The following is a 15,285-nucleotide window of genomic DNA, read 5'->3' on the forward strand; positions in this document are numbered from 1 at the left end:
TGACCCAAAATGTGATCTATTTAGGAAAATGTTTCATGTGCACTTGAGAAGAATGTGTATTCTGCTGCTTTAGGTTGAAATGTTCTGAATACATCTGTTAAATCCATCTGGTCCAATGTGTCATTCAGAGCCATTGTTTCCTTACTGATTTTTCCACCTAGATGACCTGTCCATTGTTGTAGGTGGAGTATTAAAGTCTCCTACAATTATGGTATTATTATGCATAAGTTTGTTTATGTTTGTGATTAACTGATTTATATATTTGAGTGTTCCACATTGGGTCCATAAATATTTACACTGTTAGTTCTTCTTGATGGGTAGACCTCTCATTTATGATATAATGCCCTTCTTCATCTCTTGTTACAGTCTTTTTTTTAAATCTAGTTTCTCTGATATAAGTATGGCTACTCTGGCTTTCTTCTCATGTCCATTTTCATGATAGATGGTTCTCCATCCCCTCACTCTCAACCTGCAAGTGTCCTCAGGTCTAATATGAGCCTCATGCAGGCAGCATACAGATTAATCTTGTTGTTTTTTTTTTTTTAAATCCATTCTGATACCCTGTGTTTTTTGATTGGGGCATTTTGTCCATTTACATTCAGTGTGATTATTAAAAAATACAAATTTAATGCCACTGTGTTATCTGTAGATTTCATGTTTGTGGTGGTGTTCTCTGGCCCTTTGTAGTCTTTGAGGCGTTCCATTTACAGAGTCCCCCTAGGATCTCTTGCAGGGCTGGTTTAGTTGTCACAAACTCCTTTAGTTTTTGTTTGGGAAAGTCTTTATCTCTCCTTCTATTCTGAATGACAGCCTTGCTGGATAAAGGATTCTTGGCTGTATATTTTTCTGATTAAGGACATTGAATATTCCCTGCCACTCCCTTCTGGCCTGCCAAGTTTCAGTGAACAGGTCTGCTACTACACTTATGTGTCTACCCTTGTAGGTTAAGGACATTTTGTCCCTAGCTGGTTTCAGAATTCTCTCTTTATATTTGTATTTTGCCAGTTTCACTGTGATATGTCATGCTGTTGACCTGCTTTTGTTGATTTTGAAGGGATTTCTCTGTGCCTTTTGGACTTGGATGTCTGTTTCCTTCCCCAGATTAGGGAAGTTCTCCACCATAATTTCTGCAAATATACCTTCTGCCCCTTTATCTCACTCTTTTTTCTTCTGGGGCTTCTATGATTCAGATATTATTTCATTTAATAGAATCACTTAGGTCTCTAATTCTCCCCTCATGATCGTAGTTATTTCCTTTCCTTTTTTTTCAGCTTTATTATTGTCCATAATTTTATCTTCTGTTTTACCTATTCTCTCCTCTGCTTCCTCCAACCTTGTTGTCACTGTATCTAGTTTATTTTGAATCTCAGTTATAGAATTTTTTAATTTATCCTGATTAGTTCTTAGGTCTTTGATCTCTGCAGCAAGAGTTTCTCTGGTGTCTTGTATGCTTTTTTCAAGCCCAGCTATTAGTCTTATGACTGTTATTCTAAATTCTTGTTTAGATATATTTCTTTTTTAAGTTTTTTTTTTATTATTTATTTTTGACAGGGAGAGAGAGACAGAACATGAGTAGGGGAGGGTCAGAGAGAGGGAGACACAGAATCCTAAGCAGGGTCCAAGCTCTGATCTGTCAGCACAGAGCCCAATGCGGGACTCAAACTCACGGACTACGAGATCATGACCTGAGCTGAAGTCGGATGCTCAACCGACTGAGCCACCCAGGCGCCCCTAGATATTTTGTTTATATCTGTTTTGAGCAATTCTCTGGCTATGATTTTTTCTTAAACTTTCTTCTGGGGAAATTCCTCCATTTTGTCATTTTGGCTAAGTTTCTCTCTTTTGAATGTTTTAAAGGCTTGTTATGTTTCCTGCACCTGAAAGTACTACTATATTAAAAAGGGGTCATACACTGTCCAAGGCCTGGCACTTCCAGAAGTGTTTTTGGTGTATGTTGTGTTAATTGTGGTTTTGCATTTTGGCTGCTCTATCCCACTGGTCAGTCCTCTGCAGAGCTCCTCCTTGCTTGTAGTGGTGGAGTGTTTGGGCCTTCAACCAGGTGTGCTGTGATTCGTTTGTTGTAGTAACCCTGGGGAAAAAAAAGGAAAGGGGGGGGAGCCTTATCCCATAAATAGAGAAAAATGAAAGTGAGAACAGAAAACCAAACAGAGACTCAAAAAACTATAAAGCTAAATGGAGAGACAGAGAAAGGAAAATAAAGAAGAAGAAAAAGAAAAGGTGGAAAAAGAATAAAGATTTATATATATTATATCAGAAACTATGAGCCTGATTCCAAAAGAAAAAAAAGAAGATGGAGGAAATAATAATAAAAGAGAAAAAAGTGTCTGTTAGTGCCCAGGAGTCGTGGCTGTGCTGGTCTGGAGGAGAGGGGCTCTGTTGGTTTTGTCAGTTTTGCTCTAGTAAGTAAGCAGTTGCCAGGCACAAAGGGGAATGGTTTGGTGTAAACTTGTCCCACCTCCACTGGAAGCTGCTGTGCTCCTCTCTCAAGCCCCACCATGTTGGTATTGGGGGAAAACATGGCATCACCCTAATCTCTCCTCCCCAGACGGGGTGTCTCAACCCTCACTATTCAGGCAGCCCTCACCGAATAGCAAGGGCAGTCAGTTTGCCCTGCTCCACAGTTCTCCAGAACCTTCTAGGCACTTGGCTGGGATTCAAAACCTGAAGTCTTAAAGGACCCAGCTCGATGCAGCTATTCTCCCCTGTTCTGGAGTAGTGCCAGCCTGCCCTGCTGATAAAAGGCCTTTGGTTGGCACCTACAGGGTCTTTTGTCCTTGGAGAGGCAATAAACCCTCTTCCCAAAGTAGTCCGGGAAGGGGACTGTTCTCTTCAGGTTTGCCCCTGAGATGGCTACATTGCTCTATACACTCCAGCCGACTCTGTCCTCCCCAGGAGTCCATGCCATGGCTCCCAGGTTGCTCCAGAGAAAGTTGCACACTTCCTAAGGCTGTAAACAAGAAACTGGTACTCTCTGTATTTCTTGTTCCCCAGTCTGTTGCCCAGAGAGGTTTTCCTCTTGTGCTAACTCGATGCTACACTTCCACAACCCCTCTTTCTTTCTCTCCCTTTTTCTCTCCACAGAAAGGGTTCCCTCCCCTCCGTGCCTATGCCATTTTATCTCCCCCAATTCACATACTCGCACCTCGGTCCTGCCAAGTTCTCTCCTTCCAACTTCGGAGATCCTTCTGCCACTCCACAGATCGATTTCCTCAGTGTTCCAAGTGATCTGACCACAATATAGCTGTGAATGAGGAATAAGGAAAATCCTGGTTCCCCTACTTCTTCACCATTTTAACTCCCTCCCCCCTCCAGGCACCACTTTCATCTTAATTCATTTTAATAGCTGAATAAAATGTGCCTGTGATTAATGTTATTGACTGCAAGTTGTTTTTGCACATTATATGGTATGCAGATATACCAGATAACAATCATCATACATTTATATGTTAATTACTGTTTTAATATTTATGCATACACCCTTAATCCACAGAATAGACCTTGGAAATAGGTGCTCATATTGAGCCCATTTTTACAGATAAGCAAGTTTAGGAACAGAGATTACATAAGATATGAAGGAAAAACACATTGAAAACTCTGTCACGGTCATGGTCCATTGCAAAGTTATGAACTTCCTTTGTGAAATAAACGGCATGATATGTTCCTACACAGAGTAATACTGTTCTGCCAAGTGTAAAATGATAGTTTAGACACATTCATCTGCTGCTGTTTATTATTAGAAATGGTGTTGTTTTTGTATTGTGTAAAATTATCCACCTAAACTTTGAATGGAAGGTAAAAAATTCCAGCTCAATGACCATTAATTCAAAGACACATGTAAAAATGATCATAGCAATAAATTATAATTTTTTGTGCAGGTAAATTTAATCTACCTAGAATCAGGAAAAGGAAACAGGACAGCAACATTACTGGCCTCTTCTTGAGAATTCCTGTGCCATCTCTATTATAATGAAAAGATGTAGCTTCCCTTTGTGTCCCTGCATACCAGTGCTGTCCAATCTCCAGAAAGCATGAACTGGGAAAAGGGAGGTAAAAGGCTTATCTCAGGGTCCTGCATCACTCAAAGCTGGGCTGAGTTTTACCCTAGGCTTCTATTTTGGTGAGAAAATAGGAAATACCAAAAAAGACCTTCTGGAGTCTTTCCCTGAAAATTTCTTCTTATCAACTACTATGCTGTACAGGGCTGGCTTAATGGCATGTGACCAGTGCAGTTGCATAGGCCCCTGCTTGGTTTAATGATCTACTGCCACTGTCTTGAAATTCTTAATGATATTTAAACAAGGGACTCCATATTTCATTTTGTACTATGCCCTGAAAAATACATAGCCAGTTCTAATACCATATTAAATAGATTTTCAAAGAATTTCTGGGCAAGCAGAGTCCCAGGAAATGTTGCTGGGGCTTGAATTAAAACAAATGATGCCATAACAGTGAGCACAAGGTTGTATTCAAGCATTTCTTTTTATTTTGATGCTTTGCCATCTTGGGGCCCTACTTACACTGAAAGGGACTGCCCCTCCCAGGGTTAGCTCATTCCTAGGAAAAATGCTTCTTCAACATGCAGACCAGCCAATCCAAACTCACACCCAAACAACCTCCTTTGTCAGGCTCTTACGCTGTCATGCTTGGGATACTATTCTTCTGCCTTAATCACCTGGAGGCAAGGTATCAGACAACTAAGGACAGCTTCTATGCTCCAAAGCCCACTGAACTTATTCAAATTAGCCAATCCTAAACCTGCTTACCATACCTTGCCTGTTCCTTTCTGCAAAAACCATAATAAAGCCTCTTGCCCAGATTTCCCACCTCTTTCTTGCTGGTGATGCTGGTGCCTCCCTTTGGCCCTGCTTGGCATGGTGTGCCTGCTCCTCTTGGGAACTGTGAGCAACAAACTGTCTTTCCAATGGCAATTATCTCTTGATCTGCTGGCCTCAATATACATGAATGATAATAAAACCCACATTTTAAAACAAGGCTAATGTAAACTGCAGAGGGCACTGGGATCACACAGTCCTAGGTTTGGAAAATGCCCACACCTCTGGTTTATTGTGTGACTTTGAGCAAATTATTTAACTTCTTTGAACTTCAGTCACCTCATATGTAAATTGGGGATGATAATGGTATTACAACTAATCCATCATTTGAGAGATATACCTATCCTGATCCTGCCCATCCATCAACCCCTAGCCGTGATTTAGGGTTCTTCCTCTGTGTTCCCAGAGCTCCTTGTTCTTAACGTTATCAGAGCTTTCCCTTTCCTTTTAAGGTCTTTTTAAAAAACAGCCTAATTGAAGTATAATTGAGATAAAACAAATGAGCATATTTAAATGTACTCTTTGGTAAAGTTGGCTGTATGTATATTCCCATGAAACTATCACCACAGTCAAGTTAATAAACAAATACATTACCCCAGAAAGTTCCCTCATGTCCTTCCCCACCAGGCCCCATTCATGGGCAACTACTGGCCTGCTTTCTGTTATTAAATATTGGTTTACATTTCTGGAGTTTTATATAAATCAAAATATATAATATAATCTTACTTCTATCTTGTCTCTTTCACTCAGCATAATTATTTTGAGATTCATCCATGTTGTGTGTATCAATAGTTAATTCTTTTTACTGATGAGTGGTATGCCATTGTACAGATATACCACAATTTGTTTATTCAAAAACACGTAGATGGATATTTAATTTGTTTTCATGTTTTGGTTGTGCAAGTAAAGCTTCTGTGACCATTTATGTACAACCTTTTTGATAGACATGCTTTCTTTCTTTTGGGGAAATATCAAATGGTGAAATATCTGGGTCATGTGGTAAATACATGTTTAACTTTTTCAGAAACTGTGAAATTACTTTCCAAACTGTTTAGACCATTTTATTTTCCTCTGGAAGCAGGAATTCAGTTCCTCCACATTATTGCTAACATTTGGTAAAGATAAGACATTTAAATTTTAGATATTCTAATAGGTGTGTAGTGGTATTTCATTTCGTTTTTAATATACATTTCCCTATGACTAATGATGTTGAATATCTTTTCAAGTGCTGATTTGTTAAAACTTTTGGCAATTATTTATTGGGCTGTTTGTTTACTTTGAGCTTTGGGAGTTCTTTATATATTCTGGATATGAGTCTTCTGTCAGATATGACATTAGCAAATATCTTCTCCCACTCCAAAAGACTCTTCATAGTGTATTTTGAAGGGTATAAATTCTTAATTTTAGTGAAGTCCAGTTTATCAATTTCTTCTTTAATGGATCATGTTTTTAGTATATCTGGGAAATCATTTACTAACATAAGATCACAAAGATTTTCTCATATTTTCCTTCTATAAATTTTATAGTTTTAACAGTTACATTTAGTTTTTAAACCTATTTTGAGTTAATTTTGGGGTATTGTTAAGGTATAGATCAACATTAAGTTTGAATTTTGGGATATAAGGTATAGATCAACATTAAGTTTGAATTTTGGTATATAGGTAACCACTGGTTCCAGGACCATTTGTTGAAAAGACTAACCTTTTCCCATTGAATTAATTGCCCTTATAGTTTTGTTAGAAACCAATCAACCATGTATGTGCTTTTCTGGACTCTATGTTCTATTACATTGAATATCCAAGAGTCAGTACCACACTACCTTGATTATTATTAGTTTACACTAAGTTTTGAGGACAGTTTCTTCTTCTTCAAAGTTGTTTTTGGCTATTCTAGCTTTCTGTAATTTTTTTTATAAATTTTATAGTTGATTTACCAATTTCCATCAAAAGAATACCCCAATTTTATTGAAGTATAATTTCAGATACAACAAACTATATATATTTAAAGTACACAGTTTGATATATTTTGACATAAGTATACACCTATAAACCATCACCACAATCAAAATTTTCCTCCTGTCTAATTATAATTCCTCCCTCCTTTCTTTCCCATCCTCCTGCCCTGTTACTGGGCAATCAATCATCTATAGTTTGTCACTACAGATTAGTTTGAATTTTCTAAAATTTTATATAAATGGAATCATATAGTAAGTATACTTTTTGTTTTGTCTTCTTTGATTCAGCATAAATATTTTGGGATTTATTCATGTTACATGTATCAAGAACTTACAGCTTTTATTGATGAGTAGTAGTAAATTTATATACCAAGATTTATCTATTTACCTGTTGAAAGACATTTGTGTTCTTTCCAATTTTTAGATATTATGAATAAAACTAGTATGACTATTTTTGTATATCTTTAAATGGGCATATGCTTTCATTTCTTGTGAGTGAATACCTAAGGAGGTGATTGGCTGGGTCATATAGTAGATACATGTTTAATTTTGTAAGAAACTGCCAGAATAGTTTCCAAAGTGGTGGTATCATTTTGCATTTCTATCACCAATGTATAAGATTTCCAGTTGCTTTATATTTTTGCCTACACTCAGTGTGGTCAGTCTTTTTAAAATTCTCATAGTCTGATAGCTGTGTAGTGTTATCTAATTGTGATTCTAATTGGGCAGAAGACATGAACAGACATTTTTTCCAAAGAAGACATCCAGATGGCTAACAGACACATGAAAAGATGCTCAACATCACTCATCATCAGGGAAGTACAAATCAAAACTACAATGAGATATTACCTCACAAATGTCAGAATGACTAAATGTTACAACACAGGAAACAACACAGGAAACAACAAATGTTGTGGAGAAAGGGGAGCCCTGTTACTTGCTGTTGGTGGGAATGCAAACTGGTGCAGCCACTCTGGAGAATGGTATGGAGGTTCCTCAAAAGTTAAAAATAGAACTACCGTGTGACCCAGCAATTGCACTACTAGGTACTTACCCAAAGGATATAAAAATACTGATTTGAAGAGGCACATGCACCCAAATGTTTATAACAGCATTATCAACAATCGCCAAACTATGGAGAGATCCCAAATTTCCATGGACTGATGAATGGATAAAGAAGACATGGTGTGTGTAATATATATATATGTATATATATATATATATGTATATATATATGTATATATATATGTATATATATGTATATGTATATATATATATGTATATATATATGTATATATATATGTATATATATATGTATATATGTATATATATGTATATATATGTATATATGTATATATATATGTATATATATATAAAAATATATAAAAATATATATCAATATATAATTATATACCATATCATTTTATTATATTATAATTATATTAATTATTATATATTAATAATTATATATAATAAATATATTATTAATATATAGTAAAAAACAATATTACTATATATTAATATATTACACACAATGGAATACTACTCAGCAATCAAAAATAATGAAATGTTGCCACTTGTAATGATGTGGATGGAGCTAGAGTATATTATGCTAAGTGAAATAAGTTGGTCAGAGAAAGACAAATACCATATGATTTCATTCATATGTGGAATTTAAGAAACAAAACAGATGAACATATTGGAAGTGGGGAAAAAAGAGAGAGGGAAACAAACCATAAGAGAGAACAAACTGAGAGTTGATGGAAGGAGGTGGCTAGGGAATGGGCTAGATGTGTGATGGGTATTAAGAAGGGCATTTGTTAGGATGAGCACTGGGTGTTGTATGTAAATGATGAATCACTGAATTCTACTCTTGAAACCAATATTGCACTGTATATTAACTAGTTAGAATTTAAATAAAATTTTTAAAAAATAAAATAAAAGATATTTCTCTGGAGGAAAAGATTCACTGAGTTCCTCACACTTCCCTTCCAGAAGTTCCACCCCTAAACTATTTTTGCAATTTCTTGTGAATCCTAATTTATTTTAAAATTGTTTAAAAATAAAATAAAAATTCAGTGATGGCTAGCATGATTTAGACACTGTCCCAGATGTTGGATTTATGAAGACCACTGAAACCTGGTCTTTTTCTTAAGCTTCTTTTTCATATAGTCTGGTAAAGGAAACAGACATATGAATTGATAAGCACCAAAACATGCCATAGGTTTAGAAATTGCCATTATTACAAATTAGAAATATATGCAAGTATTCAGAATGCAAGGAGAAACAAACAAACAATCAAAGATTAATCAGTAAAATAGAAGAATGGCCAACAAATTAAAAGAGAAATCAGAGGAACCACGTCCTTTTGAGTGCAACAGTGTTTACTTGTACTCAAAAATTCAACACATCATTGGGTTCACATCCTTGGCCCTTTCCAGGAAATATTGATGGATATCCCTCTTCAAAATAAAATGATCAAGTTTGGAGGTTTGCATTAATTTAACCATGCATCCAATCAAATAGTATTTTGTGGGACTCCTCAGTTTGTACATGAATCACTGTTTATCAGGAAAACCTTCAGTGAATTATCTAACACAGTCCTCCTATAAGATCAGATCTGAAGGAAAGGGACTTATGGGTTGGCCAAAGTACTTTATAAAGTCAGGAAGTCAGGAACAGAAGTTTCCAAAAGTAGGAACATGGGATAAAGAATAAAAAATCTCAAATGAGAATTTTGAGTCTACATGTATCTGTTGTATGCCAACTCATTTTTTAAAGTTTTTATTTATTTATTTATTGAGAGAGAGAGAGAGAGAGAGAGAGAGAGAGAAAGAGAGAGTGAGCAAGTGAGCAGGGGAGGGGCAGAGAGAGGGGGAGAGAGAATCCCAAACAGGTTCTGCACTGGCAGTGTTGAGCCTGATGCAGGGCTCAAACTCATGAACTGCGAGATTATGACCTGAGCTGAAATCAAGAGTCAGACACTTAACTGAGCCACCCAGGTGCCCCAATGTCAAACTCATTTTTTATATATATTTTCCAATAAAACATAACTGAAACAATGATATCAATACTTTATTGAGCAAGTAACAAGTGTTAAAGTAATTCATTCAATAAATATTCATTAGGAACTGTGCTAGATTCTAGGGATATAGAAATGACTCAAGCTGGGCCAATATTTCATGTTCTAGTGGGCAGCATGTAGGTAGATAATTCAGTGAAATTGTGAGGAAAGCTATGACAGACATAAGTATAGGGGACCCATGGAAACAGAAGTGAGCCCCTTAACCTAGGTAGCCATGAAAGAGTTTTCAGAAGAAATAATGCTTATAAACTAGGTACTGTTATGATACTCAACAACATATTAGAAAACTGCAGATTAGGGAAGCATAGTAACTTGGCCAAGATCATAAGAATAGTGAATTATTAAGCCAGTTTTCAGTCTTGATATGATGCATTCCCAAACATCATTTATTTTACTCGACTGCCACACTTAGATTCTCAGTCCTTCTGCTTGCTTTAAAACTTTTCAAAAATATGCTACATTTTATAAGCCATAGGAAATTCAGAAAAAGAGACTCTATATCTATTGGTTTAAGTACAGGTCCTCTGAGTATTAAATAGTAAGCCCTGATGATGCTAGACGTAATATCTGAGCATAGTGTAGAACTAAATGTTCTTTTCTGCTGACTGTGAAATGCTAAATGATTTATTTCAACCTTGAGTTTAACTATTTTTCCTGTTTCATTCACTCTTAAACAATTTTAACTTATTTAATGCCTTCTCAAATTCCAATAAAATAATACGGATTTTTATAAAGATCCTAGAAAATTCTCCTCTGAAACACCATCCAATCAACTATTCACATCAATGAAAACTTGACGTGGAGTGTTATAAAAATCGTGGTCAAAAGTCTATGTTAAACCATTACACTTTTCTAGTAAGTATAGATTTTAAATGGCCAATTAAAAACATGCCTCACATGAGACTCCAGAACGGCAGATTTTAGTCACTCTTGAATGATTTCGCCCTCCCCTTTTGGGTATCTGGTACCTGGTAGTAGTATCATAGAATGAAAAGCCTAAAGCTAAAACTAAGCCCTTTCTTTTTCTTATTTCTATGCAATGCACTGGCCTTGGTGAGAAACACTGTGATAGCCAAATGTGCATGTGTGTGTATCGCTGAATGATATATTTTCGGGACATCTGGCTGGTTCAGTCAGTAGAGTATATGACTCTTGATCTTGGGGTTGTGAGTTTGAGTCCCATGCTGGGTGTAGAGATTACTTAAAAATAAAGTCTTAAGGGGTGCCTGGGTGGCTTAGTCGGTTAAGCGTCTGACTTCAGCCCAGGTCATGATCCCGTGCTTCATGGGTTCCAGCCCTAGTCAGGATCTGTGCTGACAGCTTGGAGCCTGGAGACCGCTTCAGATTCTGTATCTCTCTCTCTCTCTCTCTCTCTCTCTCTCTGCCCCTCCCCTGCTTGCACTCTGTCTCCCAAAAATAAATAAATATTTTTTTAAAAATTAAAAAAAATAAAGTCTTAAAAAAGATCTCTGAATTATATATTTGCAACCATTTATGACTTTCATCTATAGAGAAATTGCTTATCCTCTCTGATTCTTGGTTTCCGCTTATGTAAAATGTTGGGTAAGAAATTACTTCTCAAAGATGATATGAGGATTAGATGCCGTAATATACATGGAAATATTTTTGTGAAATATAAAGGGTTATATGTGTGTTATATGCTCCCTAGGAACATTCTGATGTACTACACGTATGAATCACAGAAAAGGCAATTTTTATAAAAGCAAACAGTTTTCCTAGCCAATTTCCTAGTATACAGCAGTGTGTGTTCAATATATTTTATTGGACCAATGAGTTTATGTGAACTTAACCCATTCAGAAGTCATAATAAATTATGCCTGACATCACACTAAGAACTTGAGATTTAAATGGATGAAACAGGGTCCATGAAACTCATGGTCTAGTAGGGGAACAACCCTAGAAACAAGTAACTACAAAGACAGGTACTCCCAAAACTTTCATCCTCTCAGGCTCTTGTCCCATTGATGACCACATCTTCCTGTGTTTTCACTCTCTCTCCTCTCTCTCTCTCTCTCTCTCTCTCTCTCCTGGCTCCTCCCCATCAACAAATAAACCATGCTACGTTTCTGTCACAGTCACAGTTTAGTGAGTGAGACAGACCATACTTCAAGGAACTGCAGGATTCACAGTGGAATTTCATTTTAAAGTTAATTGGAAAGGGATGGCAATGGAGAACTTGTAGGGTAAGATGTCTGACTTGAGTTACTGAGAACATGGTGGGGTCATTCGCTAAGACAGGGAATCCAGAAGGACAATTATTAGGGAAGGGGGGCTTTCTTTGCAAAATGGCAGGTTCAGATGTAGATGTATAAATCTTAAGATGTTTAACGCTTCATACTTAGCAAGAAGTTAGAATGAGATAACTATGAAAGAAGATACTTTGTTGAGCCAAATTCAGCTCAAATCCTGGATCTGATGTACATTAGCTCTATGATGTTGGGAAATTCACTTTTATGTGTTGAATGTTCCATTTTCCCAACATCATTGATTAAATTAAAAAAAATTATAAGACATAATATGGCACAGTGGTTGAGAACGCAGACTCTGGAGTTGGATAGCCTCGGTTTGAAATTCAGTGCTACCTCTTACTTGCTATATGAGAGTGAGCAAATTTAAACCTTCCAGTATTCTCATCTATAAAATGGTGCATTAAATAATGATGCCAACCTCACAGGGTTCTTATGAAAATTCAACTACTTAATATGTTAAGTAGTCCAGAACACTGCCTGGTATACAGCAACTGCTATATGTTTGCTAAATATACTAAAAATGCATAATTTAAAGTTTATTGCAAATCTCATAGAATATGTGAAAATGATAAATAGTAGTTGCTATTATGCCATGATACTCTCATCTAAAATCCTGATTTTTAAAAATGTCATGGCATGTGGTGCAGCCACTCTGGAAAACAGTATGGAGGTTCTTCAAAAAATTGAAAATAGAGCTACCCTACAACCTAGCATTTGCACTACTAGGTACTTATCTAAAGGATACAAAAATGCTGATTTGAAGGTGCACATGCACCCCAATGCTTATAGAAACATTATCAACAATAGCTTAATTATGGAAGGAGGCCAAATGTCCATTAACTGGCAAATGGATAAAGAAGATGTGGTGTATATATGTATGTGTGTGTGTGTATGTGTGTGTGTGTATAATGGAATACATACATTTTTATATGTATATATGTATGTATGTATGTATATACAATGGAATATTACTCAGCAATCAAAAAGAATGAAATCTTGCCATTTGAAACAATGTGGATGGAACTAGGCTGTATTATGCTAAGGGAAATAAGTCAGAGAAAGACAAATATCATGTGATTTCACTCATATGTGGAATTTAAGAAACAAAACAGATGAACATAGAGGAAAGGAAGAAAAAATAGGATAAAAACAGAGAGGGAGGCATACCATAAAAGACTCTTAAATACAGAGAACAAACTGAGGGTTTCTGGTGGGGTGTTGGGTGGGGGGATGGACTAAATGGGTGATGAGCATTAAGGAGGGCACTTGTTGGGATGAGCACTGAGTGTTATATGTAAGTGATGAATCACTAAATTCTATTCCTGAAATCATTATTACACTATATGTTAACTAACTTGGATTAAAAAAATGTCACGGCATGTCTTCAGAGCTTAAAATTCTTTTAACTTTAAAATGGAATTCTGCTGTGAATTCTACAATTCACTGAAGTACTTGTGTGACTCACCAACTAAACTGTGAGTGACAGAGATAGTAGCATGGCTTACTCAGGACTACTAATCTGTAGGCATCTGATCTTTCAAACATGGTCCTCAACAAGGGTCCATTTCCTATGGCGAGGGAAGATCAGTAGCAACTTCAATACAGTGGCACCATGAGTTGCCCTGCTGAGGATGTGGCCTCCATGCTGAGGTTCATGATAAGACCTGAGGTCTCCCAGTTTGTTCTTCTCCTTTCCTTCTGAACTTCCCCCTAATATTCCCCCTGTCTGACATTTCTCTTTATCTTACTGCCCTTTGGCACCAGGCACATAAATGTCCTATCCTCTAGCAAAGTGCTATTAGGACTAGTCATGAGATAGACTTTAAATATGTGGATTTTGAGCTTCTGGAAGGAGGTAAACTGCAAAATCCAAATAACAAATAAAATATATTCAAATAAAGGTATTGTTTTTAGAGTGAAATCAATGAATGATTGCTTAGTTTTTTATTTAACTCTAAGAAACGGGATCACATTAGAGTTTCTATGGGGCTATATCTACTTGTCATCACACAGGTGTTTTGCAACCACACCTGGGGACTTCACTGCTACCTACAAATGTTGCCTTTGTTTTCTCAGTTCTCTTTCCTCTTCGCCATAGAGCTACACAAATTCTACTCCCCTTTCTACTAACCTCTTATCTTATATGTTTTCTCCTCACACTTAGCAGATGACTCGACTTTTACCTTTCCAAGGAAAACAAATCTCTCAAGTGTAACATCTCAATTTCATAACACAAACATACAACCTTCTTTATACCCTTATCCAGCCTTTCCTCCTTCCCTCTGGGTGTAATGGAAGAGGTAGCCTTCCCTCCATCTAAGCTAAATTCATTCTCTGTGCTTCCCATCACAAGTTCTTCAACTCTCTCAGACCCTTGTTGCCACATTTTCCTATGTCTTCAGGATTTCCCTCTCTACTGGATGGATCCTCAACAAATAAAGGTGCTCGTCTGTCATCTTGAAAACAAAAAAAACCTCTTTTTCTATCTGACATTGCCTTTCAGCTACCATTCCATTTCTTTCTTCTCCTTCATAGTTACATTACTTGAGTGAATTATTTAGACTCACTGAATCTAATTACTTACCTCCCACTCATTCTTCAACTCACTGTCATCTGTCTTCCCACCTTGTCACTCTATTAAAACAGTTCTTGTTAACAATCTTTTCTACTATGTCACTATCACTGTATTATTCCACACACTTTACAACTCCCTTCTTAAATGTTGTATAACCCAATTCTGTGACTTCACTTTCTCCTGGTTTCTCTGTTATTTTGATGACCACTCCTTTTTTAAATGATCCTTTTGTATGCACTCTTCTCTATGCCCATTCCAAAAATTTGTTTTATTAATATATGAGTTATATGCCATAATATGCACCCATTTAAAGTGTATAATTCAATGGTTGTTAATGCATTTACAGAGTTGTGTAATTCTAATTTTAGAATATCTTCAATATGACAAAAAGAAACCCTATACATATTTGAGATCAATCTCCATTCTCCTTTCCTTCAGTTATAGGCAACAATTAATATACTTTTTGATTACATGGATTTTCTCATACTAGGCATTATATATAAAGAAATTATACCATATGTAATATATTATGTCTGGCTTCTTGTTCA

The sequence above is a fragment of the Acinonyx jubatus genome, chromosome X (assembly GCF_027475565.1).
Source record: "Acinonyx jubatus isolate Ajub_Pintada_27869175 chromosome X, VMU_Ajub_asm_v1.0, whole genome shotgun sequence".
NCBI classification, from domain to species: Eukaryota; Metazoa; Chordata; class Mammalia; order Carnivora; family Felidae; genus Acinonyx; species Acinonyx jubatus.